A 21,547-nucleotide genomic window follows, 5' to 3' on the forward strand; every position below is an offset into this window, starting at 1 on the left:
AGTTGTGTCCGATGGTGCATGGTGGTGGCAGAGAAAAAGACGGCTGCTCCAAGAAACAATGGGAACAATTTGTTCAATGTGATGGAGGCGTTATTTATTCTCTCTCCTTGTATCGTCGAAAAACCTACAACGGCCAAACGGGACCATAAAAACCTCGCTGAATAGACGGTTGTTTCGGGCCACCTAGCTGCGCACTACAAAGATTGTGCCTGAGTTCCTCTGTTCTGGGAGTGTTCAGTGATTGGTAGATAAAAAGACAGGCATACGCGAGAGGTTATCGAGGGATTCGGGATAGACCGTCTTGATTAAAACTGCGTCAGCATGTCATGTCCTGCGTTCTCGTAACAAGAAAACAGCATCTGGAGCAACGGGCATAGAATGCAGGGCGCGAGATAAGTGTTTACGTCACATTTGTTGGGCCTTGTTATTGAATCTTTCTTGGTTTGAATGTCTTTCATAGCTGTATAAAAAAATCAGTTGCAGTTCAGCACTTGTCCTGTCTTTCCTTTCTTGTGTGTCGTCGTCTTTTTGTGCTCTTAACCATTTCACGATGCCCGCCAACTGCCCCACCAAGCCATCCTTGATATCAGAAAATAGGAGCCAGGGTTACAGAAATGGCATGAGGGAAGGCGCATTAAAACATACAAAAATCGGCCTATATACATTGCGTGTCTTCTAAGTATTCTTCATTGCAAGCCTTCTCTCCTTCCGGGTTACTTTGTATCACTAGAGTTTCTCCTCTATTTTCACCCACACTGCAATTTCCAGTTTTAACGAAAACCACGCGAGAAAACAAAACGCATCTGCAAAAGAACAAACATATATGCGCCTACTAAAATAGAAGCATCACCTGACGGGCCTAAAACGTCCATAGAGGCCAAATCCACTGACCTCCAACAATCTCGCACACGAGGTAGAGGTCGTCTCCTTCCGCGAAAGGGCCGACGGAGTCTCGGACAAGTCTTCCGTTGCCATCCTTGATGACGAACTCGGTTGGGGGAACTGCAAACATGGCGGAAAAGTTATGAGAAGCAAAGGACATACATTCTTCCCGCTGTAGAATAAGATGAACTTGCATACTCGCTGCATTAATTATGTGGTTACACTTGTCGGCAATCGCGCATTTCCCGACAATGCCCAATATAAAAAGCTTTGTCGACGAGATCATTCAATGGGTGTTAAAAACTGGCGATACTATTCTTCTGCATGTAATATTTATACGGTGAATTTATTTTTAATAAAACTCAAGAACACATTGGGCATGAACAAGCATGAGTGAGGGTCATAATAGCATTTGGATTGGTTCTTCGCGTTTGTGATTTTCCAATCCTCCAGCATAAATCTCCTACACGGCTTAAAACCGACGTGCATTGATTGTTTTGCGTAGTTGGCTAAATAGAAAATACTAGCGCTGCCAACGTCAGAGGCATACAACCACATAAGGCATCGATGTCGTGGATTTTTTGAGAAATTATCGCTGGGAAACTAGAAAATCCATTCATCTAAAAGTTCATCCGTCTGTCCATTCATTCATTCATTCATTCATTTATCTGAACTATCTCATCTATCCTATCCGTATGTATGTATGTATGTATGTATGTATGTATGTATGTATGTATGTATGTATGTATGTATGTATGTATGTATGTATGCATGTATGTATGTATGTATGTATGTATGTATGTATGTGTGCATGCGTGTGTGACGCACGTATGTAACTATTAAAGTCGGTCTATTTACGCGCACTCGAGGAGCGCAGCGTTATACTCCTCTTAAAAAATGTTTCGAATTTTCTTTCTTAAATGCATGAGAGGTATGTGATATGGTAGATTCACAGTTTTGTTTGGTGTGCCGAAAAACCGGAAAGATTTACTTAGCGTACCTTAAGCGTACTGTGAAGAAATAATAACAGCCGTAGTTCAATTTAGAACGTACACGTATATAAGATGGTGAAGGGGTTTTGTGCTATTAACTCCCAAATTCCGTTTCTCAAGTACCAAACAAAGCACGTTCCCGATAGGTTGAAGAACGAAACAAATTGTGGCCGGAGCAATAGCGGTTGTGAACAAAACCTTAAGGCTTTTGAGCGGTCGAGCATAATTTTATCGTTAGAGCCAGATCAATCTCTTTTTCTTATAATTGCCTCACTCTTATATTCTATAAATTCAGGAAGCTGAGCGCGGAACCAGAGCGCGACGTGACTCTCCGTACACAATTTCGGGTACATTTGAACAATTTTGTGTATGGAAGATACACAGGCAGACGCAGTCCACAAAAGAACAAAAACAATTTCCTCCAGGTTCAGTTTCAGTGGTGTTTCTGAACTTCCAACCCCAATAGGAACCGCGGAATGCAATTTCAGGGTATTTGCATAGATAGCAGACGCAATGACGTTGCGGTAGAAGGGAGACACGCAATGTCGGCCGAAAGAATATTACAAATGGCTGTATTATGCATTCCAGTCAGCGCAAGACACAGGAATCCACTTACGTCTTGACGAGGCCCTCGTTATGCATTTATTTGCCACAGATTGAACAATATGCGGATAGATACCGAACAACAAAAAGCTACAAATTAATCACAATATATATGTAACCCGGAAGAATTTTATCGATCATTTTTTAGTGCTTATTGCGTTCGTCCGCTGGAAGATTCACAGAAGCTGTTCTACGTTTCAGTTTTGAGCTGTATGCACTCTACACATAAACAATCTCGAAAGAGTCATCGAAAAAAAGTAATATGCAACGAATACCGTCTGAAGAAGCGGTGCCTCTCAACAATATGAACCTAGAACGGCAAGGCCCCTGCTCCCTACAAACCCTCCCTCCGAAAGGAAGGAAGGTTAACGAGAATCATCCAGACGTAACATGTACAGAGGGAATTTTCAGCGTCGTGTCTTTTCTAGCACAGAGTAACTGGTCTGTTTTTATTTTGTACTCAGACCCAGCGTGATTAAAACAAGAAATTTTAAACCAAGTGTCACTTTGCTCTTGAAGAGTTATTATTCACCATAGGTCGGAAAAGCAGAAAGAACTCACTCACTAAAACTCAACCATTTTTTTTTCACTTCAAGCTGTACAAAAGTTCTTCTGTACTAGAACTCACTCGTACTTACTTATCACAAACTTCTTCGTAATCGTACTCACGTGTTCTCGTATTCAATGTGTACTCATTCGTACACAGTCTGTACTAACTTGTACTCAAACTCAATCTGTACTCACTCGTACTCACTCCTACTCATGTTTAATCACTCGTGCTCAATCGGTACCTACATGTACTCGTATTCAAAAGTCTTTCTGTTCATTTGTTCTCGTAATCAACCACTCGTATTCACGCAGGACCTGACTGAGCAGCCAAAGCCAGAGAACGCTTCCCGCCCGTGCCAGTTCCTTCTCGCGGGTCCCTTTCCCGGTCGAACTGAAACAGGCGAATGCTTTCCTGATTAACGATACATAAGACAAAGAAAGAGGGGCTTCAGCATTCGTTGTACATGCAAGCAGCCTCTCGAGCCCCCCCCCCCCCCACCCCCCCTTCAAACAATTTGAATGAAGAAAGGCACGGGAAAGCGGCAGCAATGCAGCCGCCTCAAAATCTTTTTTGTGTTCTCGTTCAGGTACTGGCTGCCCTTGAAACGTGCGTGGTCCTACCACAGGGAGCGCGCTTCGCCGTGGCCCTTTGGGTACAACGGCACCCGCTTCTGCGCAGTTCCCGTCTAGATGAATTCTTCGGAGGCGATACCTGGCTCGTCGACACGAGGCACAATGGGATCACACACGCAATGCCCTGCTGAAGCGCCACCTTTGCTGAGCACGCCAGTTGTGGCGCCTCCTTTCCTACTGTCCTACCCATCGACAATGCCACCATTGCCACAGGAGTACTTAACCGCCTGGTTTAAAATCACCGCCTCCAGGGGGCACGTGAGAGCGGCAGCAATGCAGCCGCCTCAAAATCCTTTTCTTTTCTCGTTCAGGTTAGTAGACGCTCGTACTGTCATTGCAAAAAGTCGAACAATGTTTTCCTGCTGCTCTTCCCGTTCCCTAGTGTTATTTTTTAGTATGACTTGCAAATGCTTGTATCTTGTGAAAACTTTGTTGCTTTGCGGCGATGTCGAGCTTAATCCTGGCCCTGATGATGTTACTAACAATCTATCTGATGAGCTATCGAACGTTGTCACAGCAAGTACTGCTCATGTAGACTCCCGCCATGACGAAAAAGACCAATAATAGTATTGTTCTCGTCGTCCAAAGTGGGGCTCTTCGATTTACCATCTCGGGCTCACCGCGGATAGTCCGCGGGTAGTCCGAGGAATCCCCGAAGCCATAGGGATGCATGGGAAAATCGAATGCCGGACTGCTTCTCGGGGAGTCCGGGGTGAGTCCGAGACGGTAAATCGAAGAGCCCCAGTAAAGGACACCATGTCTTCGCAGAAAGGGTAACTAAAATCGACGGGAATCACTATCAGTGAGGACTTCTGTAAGGCAACTAGAAACACGAAGAAAAAGCTTCTAGACTTTGGTAAAGCCAGTGGGAAACAATACTCCTTACGTTATAACAAATTACGAATCGGTAAGAAATGTTTTGTTTGTCGTACTCAAACTGACAGGGTCTGTGAAATCAACCCGAGAACCGAATCTGTGTCGCCTATCAATACCCATGCTAATGAACCCAACTCCAGGACAAGTACGTCATAGCAATCCCGCAGTTGCAATCAGAGTCCAGTAGAATGTATGGTTTCTTTCCTTCTTACTAACATACGCAGAGTAATAAGCAAACGGGATGAACTGTCTTCAGTAATCGACGACTGTGATGCTAAAATTGTGCTAACGGAAACGTCGTTGCCAAGCAAGATTCGTGATAGTGAAGTGTTCCACACTTTCGGCGAATATACGTTTTACAGGTCTGACCGTAATATCAGAAGTGGACGAGGTGTTCTGATTGGCGTTTCTGTTGATTTGCACTCGCACCTTGTTCACATAAGGTCACCATTAGAATTTGTTTGCGCTGGCGTATGTTTCGGTCATAATGACGTTATTTTGTGTGCCTGTTGCCGTCCACCGAACTGGTCATCTGGTTTTTCTAATACGTTGTATGATACTTTAAACAATATGCTTGTTCGCTACCCTGCTGCCCCAAGTTTTTTTATTAGGGGGTTTAATTTTCCATATATCTCTTGGATCGGTAGTGGTAACCATGCTACCTCTCGCACAGGTGAAAGAAAACTGTTTTTTAATCTTTGTAATGACTTTCACTTCACCCAAGTAGTGAAGGAAATTACAAGTGTCACTCTTACTTACTCGAGTTTGCTAGACCTAATACTTACCACAACCCCTGATAAAATTTCTTCTCTTCATTATCCTCCTGGGTTAAGCGATTGCAGCATTCTTAATTTTAATTATGATGTCACCGCCTTACAACAAGCAGCTTCTGCTAAAATTATAAGAGATTATAAATGCGCAGACGTGGCCGCAATCAATGAGGAAATGGAAAGGTTTACCGAATCCTATCTGCGTAGCTTTTCATTGCGCACTGTGGAAGAAAACGAGAATATTTCAGAATGTTGTTGAATCCCTCATTATTATATTTATTTCCCTGCGCACAGTCCGATCATCTTTCCGCTCTCAGTGGTTCACCTCGTCTCTTAACATACTGCGCAACAAAAAGAAACAGTTGTACTGTAGCGCAGTATTATCTGATAGCAGCGAAAGGTGGTCAGCCTATCCAAATGTAAACCTTGAATATAAGCATGCGCTTCTTACAGCAAAACCTGACTTTTTTCTTAAAACGTTGCCCTCTTTGCTGCATACTAACACTCGTAAATTTTGGTCAACAGTGAATGGTTCTAAAAAGGACCCGATCCAGTTGTGTGACAATGACGGTAGTGTGGTAACCACCGGATGAGTCTTGCGTTGCCTTCCAAAATGCCTTTGGTCTTTCTTTTTGTAATCGTGTTTCTACTGTGTTACCCAAAGTTTATAAGTGCATTTCCCGCCGATGGACCCACTTGTTGTTGATTTGGGTGGCATTAGTAAATTAATTCAGAACCTAAAGGTATCCTCCCCCGGTGCTGATGGTATCACTGCGCAGTTCTTGAAGCTAGCCGAAACATACTCGTCACTAATATTGTCAAAGCTGTTTTCGCAATCTTTGCAGTTTTCTGCGCTGCCGAGCGACTGGAAGGCGGGAAGGGTGGTGCCAGTTCCGAAGCAAGGTGATGCCTCCAACCTTTTTAACTATAGGCCCATTACACTCCCAAGTATCCCCTGTAAACTGCTTGAGCACGTAATCCGTTCCAATTTGATAACTTTCCTCGAGGACAACCAATTTTTTGATAACCGTCATCATGGCTTCAGAAAGAATTTGCATGCGAAACGTAACTTTTAGTTTTCACTAATGATTTATTTTCCACAACAGACCGGGGTACCATTGTCGATTGCAATTATCTAGATTTTCAAAAAGCGTTCGATAAAGTTTCTCGTCAACTTCTTTTGTTAAAACGTGGTGCTCTTAACATAGAGAGCAGCTTACTCAAGTGGATAGAGTGTTTTTTGTCTAACCGAACACGTTATGTAAGTGCTAACAATTGTAACTCCCCGTTCCAACACGTAACATCTGGCATACCGCAAGGTTCTGTGTTAGGTCCGTTACTGTTCCTAATTTACATTAATGACCTTTCTAACATTTCTTCCACAATTATACTTTTTGCTGATGATTGCGTGATTTATCGTCAAATAACTAACCCGTAAGATTCCGTCTCTCTCCAATTGGACATTAATACCGCATCACCTTGGTGCAATAATTGGCTGATGCAACTTAACGTTAACAAATGTCAAATAGTGAGAGTTTCTTTTGGCGTCAAGCAGTATAACCCGTCTGACCTATTTCCGTACGAACTTAGCAATGTGCATTTACCTTCTGTCTCTTCTTATAAGTACCTTGGCGTCCACATTAGCACTAATCTGCAATGGCATGAACATATTAATTATGTTACTAATATAGCTAATCGCATGCTTGGCTTCTTACGCCGTAATTATGCTCTTGCTCCAGTGTCTTTAAAGCCCTTACTATATGAAACCCTTGTTAGATCAAAATTAGAGTATGCATCATCGGTTTGGGAACCTCATATGGTGGTGTTGTCTTCATTCTTAGAAGCCATTCAGAACCGGGCTGCTCGATTCATTGTCACAAACTACTCACGAACTGCTAGCATTACGGCAATTAGATATTCTCTTAAACTCAGTGACCTTGCTGATAGAAGGAGAATTGCGCGCTTGTGCCTTTTTCCTAGGATTTACTTTACTAACCCCATTCGAAATCAGGGTTTAATTTCTGCTCCATCCTACAACTCCGCAAGTAACGGTCACAGGTTCAAGGTATAGGTTCCTAACTGTCGCGATAAGCCCTACTTTTACTCGTTCATTCCCAACACCTGTGACGACTGGAACCACCTCCTCGCCTCCTTCGCCAGCATTCCGGATCCTACATCACTCAAAACGGCTGTAACTAATATTGTATGAAATGTTAACCACTCCTCTCTGTAACGCTTTCGGGCTTTGAGGGTATTTTAATGAAAATAAAAAAGTGAAGCGGGGCCACCCATGCTCCCCCGTATTTTCAGTAGGACCACCCCATGACGAGCGTTTGCCGAGAGCGGCAACACCGCGGGGAGGTAATGGGGAGAGTCGCAGTTTTCCCTCTTAAGCCCTCATTTTAACTCCCAATAAGCGGTGTAACAAAATGCCTGAGGCTCGTGCACACACTGCGTGACCCTAGTGCGTGACCAAATGGAAGGTGTACTCGCGAGTACAGCACTAATGAGTGCTACTCGCGAATGAATGTAATTGTGAGTATAGTAATCGCTAGTACTGTACTCACGAATACATGCACTCGAGGTAGTACTAATGAGCACTGTACTCGCGAGTACATGTATTCAGTACTGTAGTCACTCATCATCGTACTAACTTTTGTGTCAGCGTCTGTATTCCCTCATCATTGCACTCACTTGCGAGTTTGAGGGCAAACGAGTAAAAATGAGTATACTCACGAGTGAGTACGCTGTCCTATTTTATTCACGCGACAATAAGGTGAATTTCCTGGAGGGTTTTTTTGAACCTCGATGCGGTTCACTTGGCTGGTGCCTAGTTGACGTGGTGCACAATTGGCCACGCATCGTAAGTGTCCCAATAAGTATGACTGGCTCCCTGGTGGTGTCCACCTGTGTCACCCGTAGGTTGCCGACGCCAAGCGCGTACCCACGAAATACCTCTGAGACGAAACGCGAATAGCTTCATTTACAAGCTGTGTGCAGCAGAGTCCAAATGAGAAGATTTAAAATGCCCAGCAAGGAGACAAAACTGTAATTTAAACGTCGCTGTTTTTTGTGGCTTTTCATCTGGCCTATTTAAAATGTCGCGTTAAATTATACCCATTGATTCGTTACATCCCTCGCGAGACATGTAACATCGACCATGCCACATGAAGCATGCGAAATGGGCAGTAATGACCAAAGACAGATGTCGTTATTGGCTACCCGGGGCCGCAGATAGTTGACGTGACGCATAGCCCACAAATTACGACTTGCACATTGAGGATTTGTATCAAGTCGCGACCAGGGTCTACACGTGGGGCAGCATTGAATCGTGTGATGCAAAGATCTCTCGCATGATCCTCCGTCATGTACAAATACGTAATGGTCCAGCGATGACGTACTGGCAACGTACGCTCGGCTCAACCGTGTTTTTTTTCGAGGGTGCTTGAACATACGTAGATGACTGTTACAAATCGCCACGTGAGTGATTGGCCGCGCAAGTGAGCCAGCCAGAACGACAGCGAAGATGACAAGGAAGAGGGGCCGCGCGGGAGTGATCGCGAGCGATCGAAGGACGATGGCTGGGAGCCAGGCTGCGAAACAGGGTGCGGTTACGTGGAAAACGACCCTGTGGGAAGCCTGGTCCATGGGCCACCTGAAACAAGACCGTTGCTACCCTCCGTCAAGGCGCGAGAGCGAGTCTGGGCACCGTCATGGCGGCTCTGGTGCGCAAATTGCTGATGCTCTCTTCCTGCTATTGGGCGCTGCCGTTCCTGCTGTTGAGCCGCTAGAAACACATGGCGGCGGAATGTGAGTTCAATCGCTACTGGGCATCGCCTCGGAACGTTCGAAATGCGGGTCTATTTTCGAACTGCTGACTGTGCTCCCGTGTCGCCGGAAACCCGTCCTGTCTTTAACGTCTGCCGTCGACCGTCTTGTGCTTGTCCTTCATCCCGTAAATATAGTGTTCGACGTGTTAACAGTGTTTGACTCTGCCTGCGTGGTCCATGGCCCATTCATAACAATGACAAGGACGGGGTAAGATTAGATGGGAAGTTAAGGACGGTACGAGGGAGATAGCAGGAAGTGGGAAAAGGTGACATGAGTTTAACGGTCGCACCAAGGTGGGATGAGAATAGAATGCAGGGTGGGCGCAGCAGACATTACACGAATTGATGACAGGGAGAAGTGTAATGCTGGCGCAGAAATGTGGGAGAGGAATTGGGGGAGGCGCAGTATGATATCAGGGAAAGGGGAGGAATTTGAAGCAGAATGAGGGGCGTTACACGACTTAAGCAGCAAAGACGCTATCGTCTTTAGGCATAATTTGCTGCGAATCAAACGTATACTGTGTTAATATTTTATGTTTGCTGTGCACGTTAAGGGGCAAATTTACATTACATTTTTATGCCTTTTTTGTCGCTTAATCCATGATGTGAAGTGTCTATCTTTAACCTGAATTTTCAATTACAGAAACAGATCTTTGCTTGATGTCAACCTATTAAATAAACAAATATCTTCTTTCCTGCAAACTTTTCCAGATGCATGAAAAATTTCAACGTTTTTGTGTATTGAGTTCTACAATATACGCTTGTGTCGGAAGGGAGCTCATTATATTTATGATGCCGTCCTGTAACAAGACACCGCCTGTGCAGACGTTGATCCCATGTAGTGCTAGCTGAGTGCAAAACAGAGTTGAGAACGCTTCATGCACTTTTTCGAAAATCCAAAGGTAAGAGCAAATCCATCATCCTACCTATGGCTAAATGCGCCCGATGAGTTTATTTGAAACATTTCCCCCTGGCGAGAATTGCGGAATAATGACATCTAGGGAAACATTACACCTCACAAGAGCGAACTAATTTGATCTTCATATAACTTTGGTGTCGTTAGCAGTATTTCGAAGCTCACCCTTTCTTTTAAAACACACTGACATCATCGCGTACGTATAAACAAATCTCAATTATTTCGTGCCCAAAGAGCACAAACAACGACTACAGTAAGGCCAGCTTGGTCATGTGGTCAAATCCGGGAAACTCAAAAATACGTGGCTCAGCATTAATTAGTGTGAGCACATGGAGGCGTGTGAGGCGTACTCATGGTTTCCAGTTCACCTGGGTTCAGGTCCGTTGGTGCAACTGTCCGACGTAGAACCGGCTACGGTTTTGTGCCTAGGCCTCATGCACCGCACCAGAGTTGCCAGCTGTTGGCTCAAAGGCGTAACATGGCCTTTACATTTCTAGGCGTTATTTTTGCACTTTTGAGCAACGTTTGTACACCTAAGTATGGAGCCTTTCACCTATTTCTGTTTTAAACTATTTAATCTGCTTTTACGCTCGTTATCATAACAGAATAAAATAAATCTCTACTCCAGCTTTACTGCGTGCCACATCGTTCGATTCAAGAAGTGTTCCTGTATGGCATTCGCGGCCAAGAAACGTTGTGCATCATCAATTTGCAATATCTTGGGCAGACTTTTGACTCTAGGGTTGTTCCGGGTCTTCACCTCAATAACGTCTTATGATTCGCGAGGCCTGCCCGACGTCCAAAAACACAAAGAAGTACTGACACAAACTTTTGAAGCCGAGATAACTTCGGAGATAGATTGCTGTGAACACAAATACATCATCTGCAATATATCAGCGGAAAATAGAGCCTAAATGTTATTTAAATTCAATTTTAAAATGTTCGAAATGCAACCGAGCTGCCAACGGAGGTCCTAGCGCAGTCGAGACTGCCTGGATGTGGTGTACATAAACAACATCCAAACACGTCACGAGTTTGTGTTGGCCGCTTCCGTACTGCCGGCGTTTCTAGCTGGCGCGCCGCTCCTACTGGAGGTGGGAAGTTCTGCTCTGGCTCAGCGCCCTCACGCCGCCCTTGCGCGGTGGGTTAGCTGCGATGTCACGAACCTATGGTCGTAGTCAGGAATTTCAATGGGGATGTGTAACCAATGAAAATGGAGTGGTTTGCGCGTTTTCTCTCGGTGACTTTTTGCTTGCGATACCGGACCGAGACGGACCGACCGACCACATTGGCGTGTACGTGCGTCGTTTGGTCGTCATCAAAGATGGTATTCAGTTTTCAGTGTGCTGTTCAGTGTACGTTATAGCCTAAAGTTGTCATAGCCGTTGCTAAGTGACAAGAATTCATGCAATAAAGCCTTCGCACTAACTTTTCTTACTATGATGTTTTCAGCTGCTGTGTGCTTCCCTCGCGGAATGACCTTGAATTTGAATATGCGTTGCCGGTGTTTTTCCCCTAAGGCACCCTGACAGACTAAAAAATGTTGAATATTTGAATGCTGAAATGTTGAATGTTTAAATATTTGATATGTTGAATGTTGTATCCAAAAGGTAGACACAGAAACACAGCTTTGCGAACAAAACTTGTTAAATTGCAATTGGTCACGCCAGCGCACTCTGAGTAATTTACGAAATGTTGCACAACCTCGTCGTTGTCATCACTGGCAAGTATCTATAGAATGCAACCTTAACCGTAAACTTTCTTTTGCCCCAATCTTACGGAATCGGATCACACCCGTTCGGCTAATAAACCCCTTCTTCTTATGCATGGGTAAGGAAACTATTGTGCAAAATTAACTCAAATGGTGGGTAAAAAGCACCGAACCTCTTATTCACGATTTATAACCTACAAGGTAACTGTCCTAAACAATATTGCAATACGAATACTCAATTGGCGCAAGTACAATTGTTACAAAAAATAAAACAAGGAAAGATTTATACCAGGCACGAACGAAAGAGAGGAGGTTCTACGGTTGCGTAACATGCACTGGTCGCGGATTTTTTTCTATTTGTAAACACACGATAGTCACATGGGCGTCGGTATAAGCAAGGCGCAGAGCTAAACGGAGCCTTCATAAAGTCTAGATTCTGAAAAGGACGTTAGAGGGGCAGGTCTCCCCGTGTTCACACAGGCAGTTGCGGCTTAGAAAGAAGAGCAATAAAGTGGGTCGTTATGGGCGATGAACCACATCCCACGGTACTGCATGCATTGTAACCCATCAACAACAAGGGAGTGTTGTTTCAGGGCGGCCGCATATCGCACAGAGTTGTCTAACGGCTCAAACACCCAGTTTTGTGGAGCCAGGGTAAAAGACTCTCCTTAGCAGGTAGCAAAATGCGGCTGGTTTACCCTACGAAGTAAAAGGCGTTGTGTGGCTATATCACGCTATGAAAACACTTTGCAGTGAAAAGCAGAAATCTGGGTGATTCAAGTCGTAGGCAGGGACGCAAACCTCTGCCGTGGCCGTTCAATAAACTGGCTATATTTGATTTAACCTGCTGTTAGAGCCCTGCCACATGGTCGTTTCGAAATCCGGCCTAAGGATTTTGAACGCTTCGTGGATCGATGGAAGCATATTGCATCTTTCGCACACTTCTGAGCGCGTCTAGACAAGTGCATTTTGGAAAGCTTTCTTGTAGCACCGGTATCGCCAAAATATATCTTGCACCATGTTTGTGCCGACCTTCTTGCCAGGTAAAAGGAGGAAAGTGCCGTAGTTCTCTCAGACATACTTATTTTTGGATTACAGTTGTCGGCGTTACAGCGATGAGATCAGCAGCCGTGTCGCTTTGGTCTTTTCTAATGACTCGGTGCTGTTAACGCATGTGAAGCTGTCACAAAATCGCGTTGCATTCAGAATGGTGAATACCACATGATTAAGCATTTTTTGGCAAGCTGGGCTGCCAAAGACGCTTTCTACCAGCACGCGGTGGACGAGCGGTGAATAATGCACGCCTGTGAGACGTGTTGTTAAAGCGACTTGGTTCATATTACAGGAATAAGATTAGCACAGCGAAAGACAGCGGCGGTGAAAAGAACGGTACGGGCGCTTGTCCCGACCTTTTCACTGTCCGTGTCTTTCGCTGTGCTGAATATCATTTCTGTATTAATGGAGGCGTTTGTCATCTACATTCAAAGCCGCCAACCAATGGCGGCTGCAGTGCCAATCGATTGGCTTATCGAAATGCGTCACAGTCAGAGCCCACAGGCGGTATTCTAGAGTTTTGTCCCTTTGGCGTCCCTTTCAAAACTTTCCCTTTTGTGAGCACTGATTGGCTAAAAGCAAACAACCGTAAGTGACGTAACGCAAGCGCGGCAAACCTACTGCCAACTTTCCTCCATGCTGCCAACGTCCACTTCTTAATCGGAAGTACGTCACAATGAAAGGGACGCAAAAGGAATGTTTTCAAAAGGGATAGTTACGAGAATGCCGCCCCAGATTCACAATGCTTTTGAACATATTTCGTCATAAACGCGACGCACGATTGGGCGGAGCGAGTGTGCAGTTTGTTCCTCGCAAAAAGTGAGACGATGCTACTCAGATCATCATTTACAAGCTGATATTCCGAATAGCATAACTGCAGAAAGGTTGGTGGACCTTCACTACGGTGCTTACACAGAGAGACTCAAAGCCCGTATTGCCGCTAATAACCGTTCCCAACCGATGTTTGCTTCAAACGTGCTGACGACTGTCATCTCGTAGGCGCAGTTTTCCTGTTTCGGTTTCGGTGTAGTCCATTGCAGGAGAACAAATAACACCGTCCTGAGCTAGTGATGTATATTTTCGCCGTCCTCCATGGAACCGCCAAATTATTTTTCCGGGTATCATATTCTAAAAGCTATTCTATTCTGTTGTCAAATAGCTAGCGCGGCTTCCGTGTGATGGATATCTTCGAGGCTACCTGCCAATCCGCAGCTCTCAGGTTGCGGATTAAACACGCGTCATCGCCCCGTTTAGCGCGCTCATATACTGGCACAGGATGCAAATGGATCGAAGCAAAGTAGAACTCTTAAATAACCATCGTTTTGGTTTCCCGCGGTTCATTATTACGGTGCTGCTCGATTAGAGCTAATTCCGCTCATCACCTCCTTTCTTTGGCTGTCTACTGTGCACTTATACCCACAGAGACCTTCATTTTCTCCGGGAGGTACGGTTCAGTGTGGCGTTGTTACGCAGGTTTTATAACGTCTTTGAAGCGAGTACTGCGGCACACGCCACCATGTCATATTGATCGAGGGCAAAAAGTTCGCCACGTGTCGTGTCGCCATCATTATAGACAATTTGGTGTTGCAGAGTAGGATGTCGAAGGAACATTTCTGCTGCAGAGACAGTGCAGTCTTGCGAAAGTGGGCAACGGTGTTACGCTGTTTTTACCTGCGGCTGACTCCAAATGTAAAAAAAAAATTCGTTGGCAGAAATCAAACCAGGGATTCCTGGTTCATTACGTGGAAGCGTTGTGCCATCCGCGACCGCATGAGAGCGTTTTAAAGGAGGAGCAAGGCTGGGGCGTCCCTATTGGATGTCCTGAGAGCCGATCGTAAGAATAAAGAAAACAAAAGCCAACGTTGCTCTCCACATTTTTGATGCGGGCAATTACAACACTCCATTAGAGCACGTGCTTTGGGGGCAGCGGCCATTGCGTAGTGTGAACTTTGTAACTAGAAATCGATCACACAGGGTGCACAATACGCCCGCGGCAGTCTAGAGCCAGTGCTTCTTCAAGGAAATGACACTGACACGCCAACTTGAATGCTTGCAAATGAGAACTTTTCAGACGACTTATGTTTCACATCCTTTGACCACACTGAACATTGTAACTTTTCTGATCGAAAGTTATAAAGCTCCGGACTCTAAACATCTCACATTCATTTCCGCGGCTGTTATCTCCGCACGGAGTACTCAAACAAAATTTTCGTGTTGCATTTTCTTCGCTTTTATGGGTGCCTACCACCCCACTAATCATAGAATGGCACACTAAACTCTTGATCGCAGTGCAAACAATCATTTACGGCGTCGTTTATTCGTGTCAGTTTTGGTTTTGACAAAACGAAATCCGAGCGGTCGCCATGACAGGAGGGCACCAGTGACGTCACCATTATTGTCACATCGCTGCCGGTCTGGACGCACGCGCGAGCCAGCGCAGGTGTGCTCCCAGACCGGCCGACGTTTTCACCATCCCCACGCGCCAGGGCAGCATGGCGTGAGTCCCAAAACCATGACGTGTATATACAGCGTAGCAGCGCGCACTGCCTGCGTCACGGAAGCACGGACGTCATGCAACTCTGGCCCGCTCCGGGCTTTCTGGTGAGGGCAAACGTTAAAATAAATTAGAACCATGTTATACTGAACAGTTAACATTGAAACTTGCTGGGTGTCCTGATAAAAATGAAGCATTTTACATATTTATCCCAGCTTTGAAATTTTGGGTCACAATTTCTTTAAGAATTCTTGGTTGCTGTTTTGCAGGCTTGGTGATCAGTTCAAGCTGTGTCATTTTGTTGTGTCCAATCTGTTACCTTATCGGCAGTAGGGAGGGGTTAGTAGATATTTTTGTGTCATACGACAGCGGGGAAACGGGGTAACCGCCGAATCAGTACAGTTCCTCTGGAGACAAGCACATTGCCTTGAAGTTGGGAAATGTCGCCCGCAAGACCGTTGTTCTGTAAATGACCGAAATATTGCACTATTTTTTGCACATGAAGTCGTAATATACTGGCCATAGTTAGGCCTTCAAAAGGTAGCCTAACCATGTAAGGACCGTTGATATGTGAGACGCTGACAAGGAGCTACGCGCCATTTTTAACATTAAAAATTTTACTTGAACACAGTTCTGAAGCAGTTATTGGTGGTTATTGACGGGCCTTTACATCGTTACGGAATTGTTTCATTCCAATCTCTGTAGTCCGAAACGAATATTTACATATCTTTCTGCTTCCATGAATGTCCAATTCTTAGAAAACTGTCGTTGGGTTTTACTTACAGGCAAAGACAGTTTTAATGATTTGGCCCCATCCTGTGAAAGCTTTAAAAAAAATACACCTTTAATGCAAATTGCAAATGTACTGTCTGATAGAAACCTTTATGAAGATCAAAGTGCTGTTTTCAAGCGTGACATCGCCATAAAAACACAGCAAACGTAACTACACAAAAATCCCTAACCGTCATTTCAATTTCCTCACAGGAGCATCCGTTGGCTCTAGCGGACCTCGCTCCCTTGTTAACCCACTTCACCCGCACCCATGTAGAGATGACGTGTGAAGTTTAATAACTACAACAGCGCAACGTAAATTGAATTCACCACTGTCACCGGAAAAAAAAAAGCAGTTTGAGGAGACAAAAATGATGTATTTTCTTCAGAACTTCTACAAAACCAGAGTATACGGCACGCAGTTACACGGCAAATAGTCTTCGCATCTTGTCACCCATTGTGAGACAGCCTTCGTTCGCAACGCCGTCAATAGTCACATACTGACCGTTACACTGAGCCACTAAAACTGCGGTACTACGATGCATGCTAGTGAAATGCGCATTTACTCGAAACAAAAAACGACGTATTTACGTTACAAAAATATGTGAAATCATTTCTGTTCTCGAAAAAATTGAGACCGCAATTTACGATACTTTCACTGGATTGTCTCTTGACCGCGTGTATGTTTTGTGGCGTTCGTGATTCCAATACAGGCAGACGCTATCCACTAAACAACGAAAACCGTTTCCTCCAGGTTCAGTTTCGTTGGTTCTTTATGAAATTCCAACCCCCACTAGCAACAGCGGAGTAAGTTTCGGGAATATTTCCCTAGATAAGTAGACGCAACCACATTACAGTCGAAGGCGCGCAATGTCTTCTGAAGGAATATTAGAAATCGAGGTATTATGCCCTCGAGGGAACACATGACCGGAATTAACGTTAGTCGTTACGAGGCCCTCCTTATGCATGTATTTAAGACAGATTGATGAAGGGGCCGAGTTCTACGCAAACAACAATAAGAGGAAAGGGTAACACTATATATATATATATATATATATATATATATATATATATATATATATATATATATATATATATATATATATTATACATAATATATATATTTTTTTATTTTTTTTGTGTTTTTCTTTCTTTCTTTCTTTCTTCCGTATATTTAAAAAAATATTAACTTCATTAACCGTACTAAACAAAAAGAGCCTAACCACACCCCTATGCCTCCTTTGGCGTTGTAGACTGCCGACTTATCTTTCTGTATTTCCCCAACGAGCCCCTCATTTCCTTACTATATATATATGTATGTTGCGAGAAAGAATTTTGCGAATTTTTTTCTGAATGCTTACTGCTTTGGGCCCGCTTGAAAATTTGCAGAGGCTGCAGTACATCTGTTGAGAAATAAAGAAGCGCAGGCAGGGGGCGACAGGAGAAGAGGAGGAAGAGAAGAATCGGGTGCGCGCTCTGCCTCGCCAATCGACTCGATCACCACATCGGGAGCGAGACGCTGGTCTTCTTTCGTTGCAACATCTCCGTTCTGTACTCCAAGCCCTATATATATAGAAATCTCGACGGTGTCATGGAAAGAAAGTATTATTTAAAGAATACCGTCTGAAGAAGCGGTGCCTCTGAACAATACGAACCTAGATAGGCAAAGGTCCTGCTCCCTAAAAACCCGCCGAGGCCACGGCGAAAGGTGAAAAAAATACTAAGGCGTACGATGCACCGAGGAAATTTGCATTGTTTCGTGTTTTCTAGCAGCGAGAAAATGGTCTGTTTTTTACTTTGCCGTGCGAGTCAGGGTGATTAGAACAAGCAAAACTAAACTGGCACTTTGCTCGTGCAGAAGTATTACTTAAACTAACTGGCACTTTGCTCTTGCAGATGTATTATTCCGACGACAATGAGGTGGACTTCCGGGAGGTTTGTTTGAGGCTCCGATACATGGTCGAAGTGGAGCAAGTCTTGCACTGCCAAGCAGGCACGAGGAGCACTCGCACACCGAAGGGGGGCGCCACACCAATGGTGATTCTAGGCATGGGTGGCCATCACTTACGCACAGGAGCACTGGGTAACCGCAACACAATTCACATGACTGGCGGCTGGTTGAGGTGGGGCACAATGGGCCGCACGTTGCAAGTGTCCCAATACCTACGACTGACCCGCTAGTGGTGTTGTAATGCGTCACTCGCCGTTTACCGGTGTCTTGCATGTAGCTTGTAGTATGTAGCGTGTAGCTTACTCAAATATAGACCGGTCTCAGTTCTCCAATTTTTGCAAATACATTAGAGAAATTACTAAAAATAAAGAATTGTCTCCTTCTGTGAAAGGCATAGTATAATTGCAATTTCACAGCATGGTTTTTGGAAAGGTTTATCGAAGCAATAGGTGGTGCTAACCCAAAAGAAAATAATATTACAATCAATAAAACAGAGGCCGAAAAGACTGGATGTTTTCACTGATTTTTTAAGGCGTTTCACTGCAAACAACCAATTAACGTTTTTAAATACGCTGTTTAAACCACTTAACACTGCTATATAAGTTTGGAGATTAAGGGGCGCATACTTAAACCCAATAAAGAGTTACTTCTGCGCCAAGAGGCTATGATCAATAATTAGGTATCCGAAATCAAACAAATTAGGATAGGTGTATCGCAAGGGAGCGTTCTCAAGTCGTAAGTATACATTGTCTATGTAACTGGCTTGGCAAACGTTGACAGCTCTATAAAGATCGTTACTACACTGATGAAACCACTTCGTTTTTTTATGTCTAATAACGCTACAAGGCAACTACGTAAAGCCAACAAAGTTCTTGCTGCCCTAAACGAGTTCAGCGTGCCTTAGTGTTTCACTATTTTCAGGACAAACACAAAAACGGTTTCTTTTTATGGACGCAATCCGATATAAGAAGTATAGTAATGAGGGTGACCTTCATTATTGTACAACGAAAGTATAAATTCTTCCTTATGTAAAAACCCAGGAAATTATTCTAAAGAGCACCTTACTTGGACAAGACATACTAACTTGGTTACAAGCAGTCATGCGCGGGTTGTGGAAATTTTGGTGACGTTGTGCTTTCTTAGCCTACCAAAGCTAAATACTAATTTACAAGTCTGTTTTTTTTTCACGCGTCACGCGTCACTTTGGAGTGGGCACTGAAGCAGCAAAGGGGCCACAATGGCTCAAAAACCGCCTCTTCTTGTACCACAGGTCCTGCTTCCGCTCCTGGCATACGCTACGTTCCAGCCTGGCAGCATCGCAAGTGATTCTTCGTCTTTCGTCTTCACGGCGCAGCATCAAAGTTACGTAGCGTCGCTGAATGCTATCGCGCACACGCCTTGGATCAGCGACGCTTTCCATATCAAGTACGTCACCGGATCGACATCGGGAGCAGCCACAGCGTCGACTACAAAAGGCTGGATTTCCGTCGACATCGTCAGTGGGCACTGGAGCAGCAAAGGGGCCACAATGGCTCAAAAACCGCCTCTTCTTGTACCACAGGTCCTGCTTCCGCTCCTGGCATACGCTACGTTCCAGCCTGGCAGTATCGCAAGTGATTCTTCGTCTTTCGTCTTCACAGCGCAGCATCAAAGTTACGTAGCGTCGCTGAATGCTATCGCGCACACGCCTTGGCTGAGCGACGCTTTCCATATCAAGTACGTCACCGGATCGACATCGGGAGCAGCCACAGCGTCGACTACAAAAGGCTGGATTTCCGTCGACATCGTCAGTGGGCACTGGAGCAGCAAAGGGGCCACAATGGCTCAAAAACCGCCTCTTCTTGTACCACAGGTGTGTAACAACATCGCATTGTACGCGAAGAGAAGTAGCAATCGCTGTTTATTGCTGTTCCCGTGCCCACGGGTGCTTTGTGCCGTTCTGACAGAGTGTTTAACCTGTGCTGAACTTCTGCTGTTGTCCTGGGACATCGAAACAAACCCTGGTCCTGGTTCTAAAACACGCGCTGGTTGTAATAGCGGTACCGAAGTTGCAACCAGTAACGACGATGACAGCGAGATTATGAGCATTTTGAAGACTTTGCAAAAGCAGTTAACAAGCATAAAAATCAGCAACAACGAATTAAAAGACAGTGTTGCGCAGGTTCGTGCAAGCCAACAGAGTATTGAGGCAGGAATGGCTGCTATTGGAAGTAGACTGACAGTGGTTGAAAATAAATTGCAAGCCTTAGAAGGCATCGAGGTTGGTGTACAATCCACGATTGACGACCTACAAAACCAAAATCGTGTACTCCAATCTCGCGTTGATGAACTCGAAGATAGTGCTAGAAGGGATAACTTGATCTTCCACGGCTGGTCTGATGAACAAGAAACCTGGGATCAAACAGACGAAAAAATCCTTGGCTTGCTGTCGTGATGCATTCAGGGCGAGGTAACCGGCATTGAACGTGCGCACCGCCTTGGACAGTTTTCACCTTCCAGATGCCGTCCGATAATAGTCAAATTTTCAAGCTTTAAAACGAAAGAAAAAGTTCTTCATGAAAAGAATAATTTTAAAGTGCGCAACGTAAGCGTTACTGAAGACTTTTCGCCTGCAACGCGCCTAGTTCGCAAAAAACTAGTCCAGTTTGCTAAATCTCAGCCAAACTCTCCGTCCTTCAAATTAAAATATAACAGACTGCTTTTAAACGATACATACTACTCTTACGACCCCGTAACCGATACGGTGCTTGAAGCAGCCATGTTTCGTTCACACAAAAACGATGTTCCCGAAGTGACTGCCGCCCCTTCGGACCAAATTGCTGTATCACCAAGATAACAGCAAGCGAGGGGTAGTGGTACTGGTACTCATTCACCGCACGCTTCTATTTTGTTCACAAATATCAGAAGCCTAATCAGCAAGCGCACAGAAGTGTCAGCAGCTAATATTTCTTCATCTGCAGATATTATAGTTTTAACTGAAACATGGCTCCATAGGAATATACGCGACTGTGAAATCTTGGATTCATCTAACCAGTTCCATTTTTACCGCCGTGATAGGGAGGCAAGGCAGGGAGGTGGTGTCCTCGTGGCTGTGAAAAAACAACTCGAATCGTTTGCGCTCAACATACCGTCTGGCTTAGAAATCGTGTGGATATCTGCAAAGCTGTCGCATCGTAGGATAGTTTTGGGTGCTTGCTATCGTCCACCAAATTCGTCGGCTACCTTCGTTGCTGACCTTCACGACACGATGAACGCAGTTGTATCCCGATACCCGACATGTCCTATTTTCTTATTGGGCGATTTCAATTACCCAGACATTGACTGGTCCGCCGCAGTACCTTTTTCAAGACCGTTTTCATCTAGTACCCAACAATTTATATACTTTTGCTTAGCCTTTAACCTCACACAAATAGTATCAGAACCTACCAGAGTTACGCAGACTACCGCAAATATATTAGATTTAGCTCTTACAAACTGCCCTGATCTATGTTCGGAAATAACATATATGCCCAAACT

General features: G+C 44.7%; 1 pseudogene across 1 annotated transcript in view; it reads right to left on the reverse strand.

Annotated features, from left to right (window-relative positions):
• Positions 1–21,547, reverse strand: part of LOC144180164 (uncharacterized) — a 75,097-nt pseudogene that overhangs the window by 45,626 nt on the left and 7,924 nt on the right. The window contains exon 3 of the transcript XR_013324346.1: positions 892–1,002. The product of XR_013324346.1 is annotated as an uncharacterized LOC144180164 (transcript). The remainder of the gene's footprint in view (positions 1–891; positions 1,003–21,547) is intronic.

The sequence above is a fragment of the Haemaphysalis longicornis genome, unplaced genomic scaffold (genome assembly GCF_048455015.1).
Source record: "Haemaphysalis longicornis isolate Haplotype H1 unplaced genomic scaffold, Haemaphysalis longicornis Haplotype H1 scaffold_4, whole genome shotgun sequence".
Taxonomy (NCBI): Eukaryota; Metazoa; Arthropoda; class Arachnida; order Ixodida; family Ixodidae; genus Haemaphysalis; species Haemaphysalis longicornis.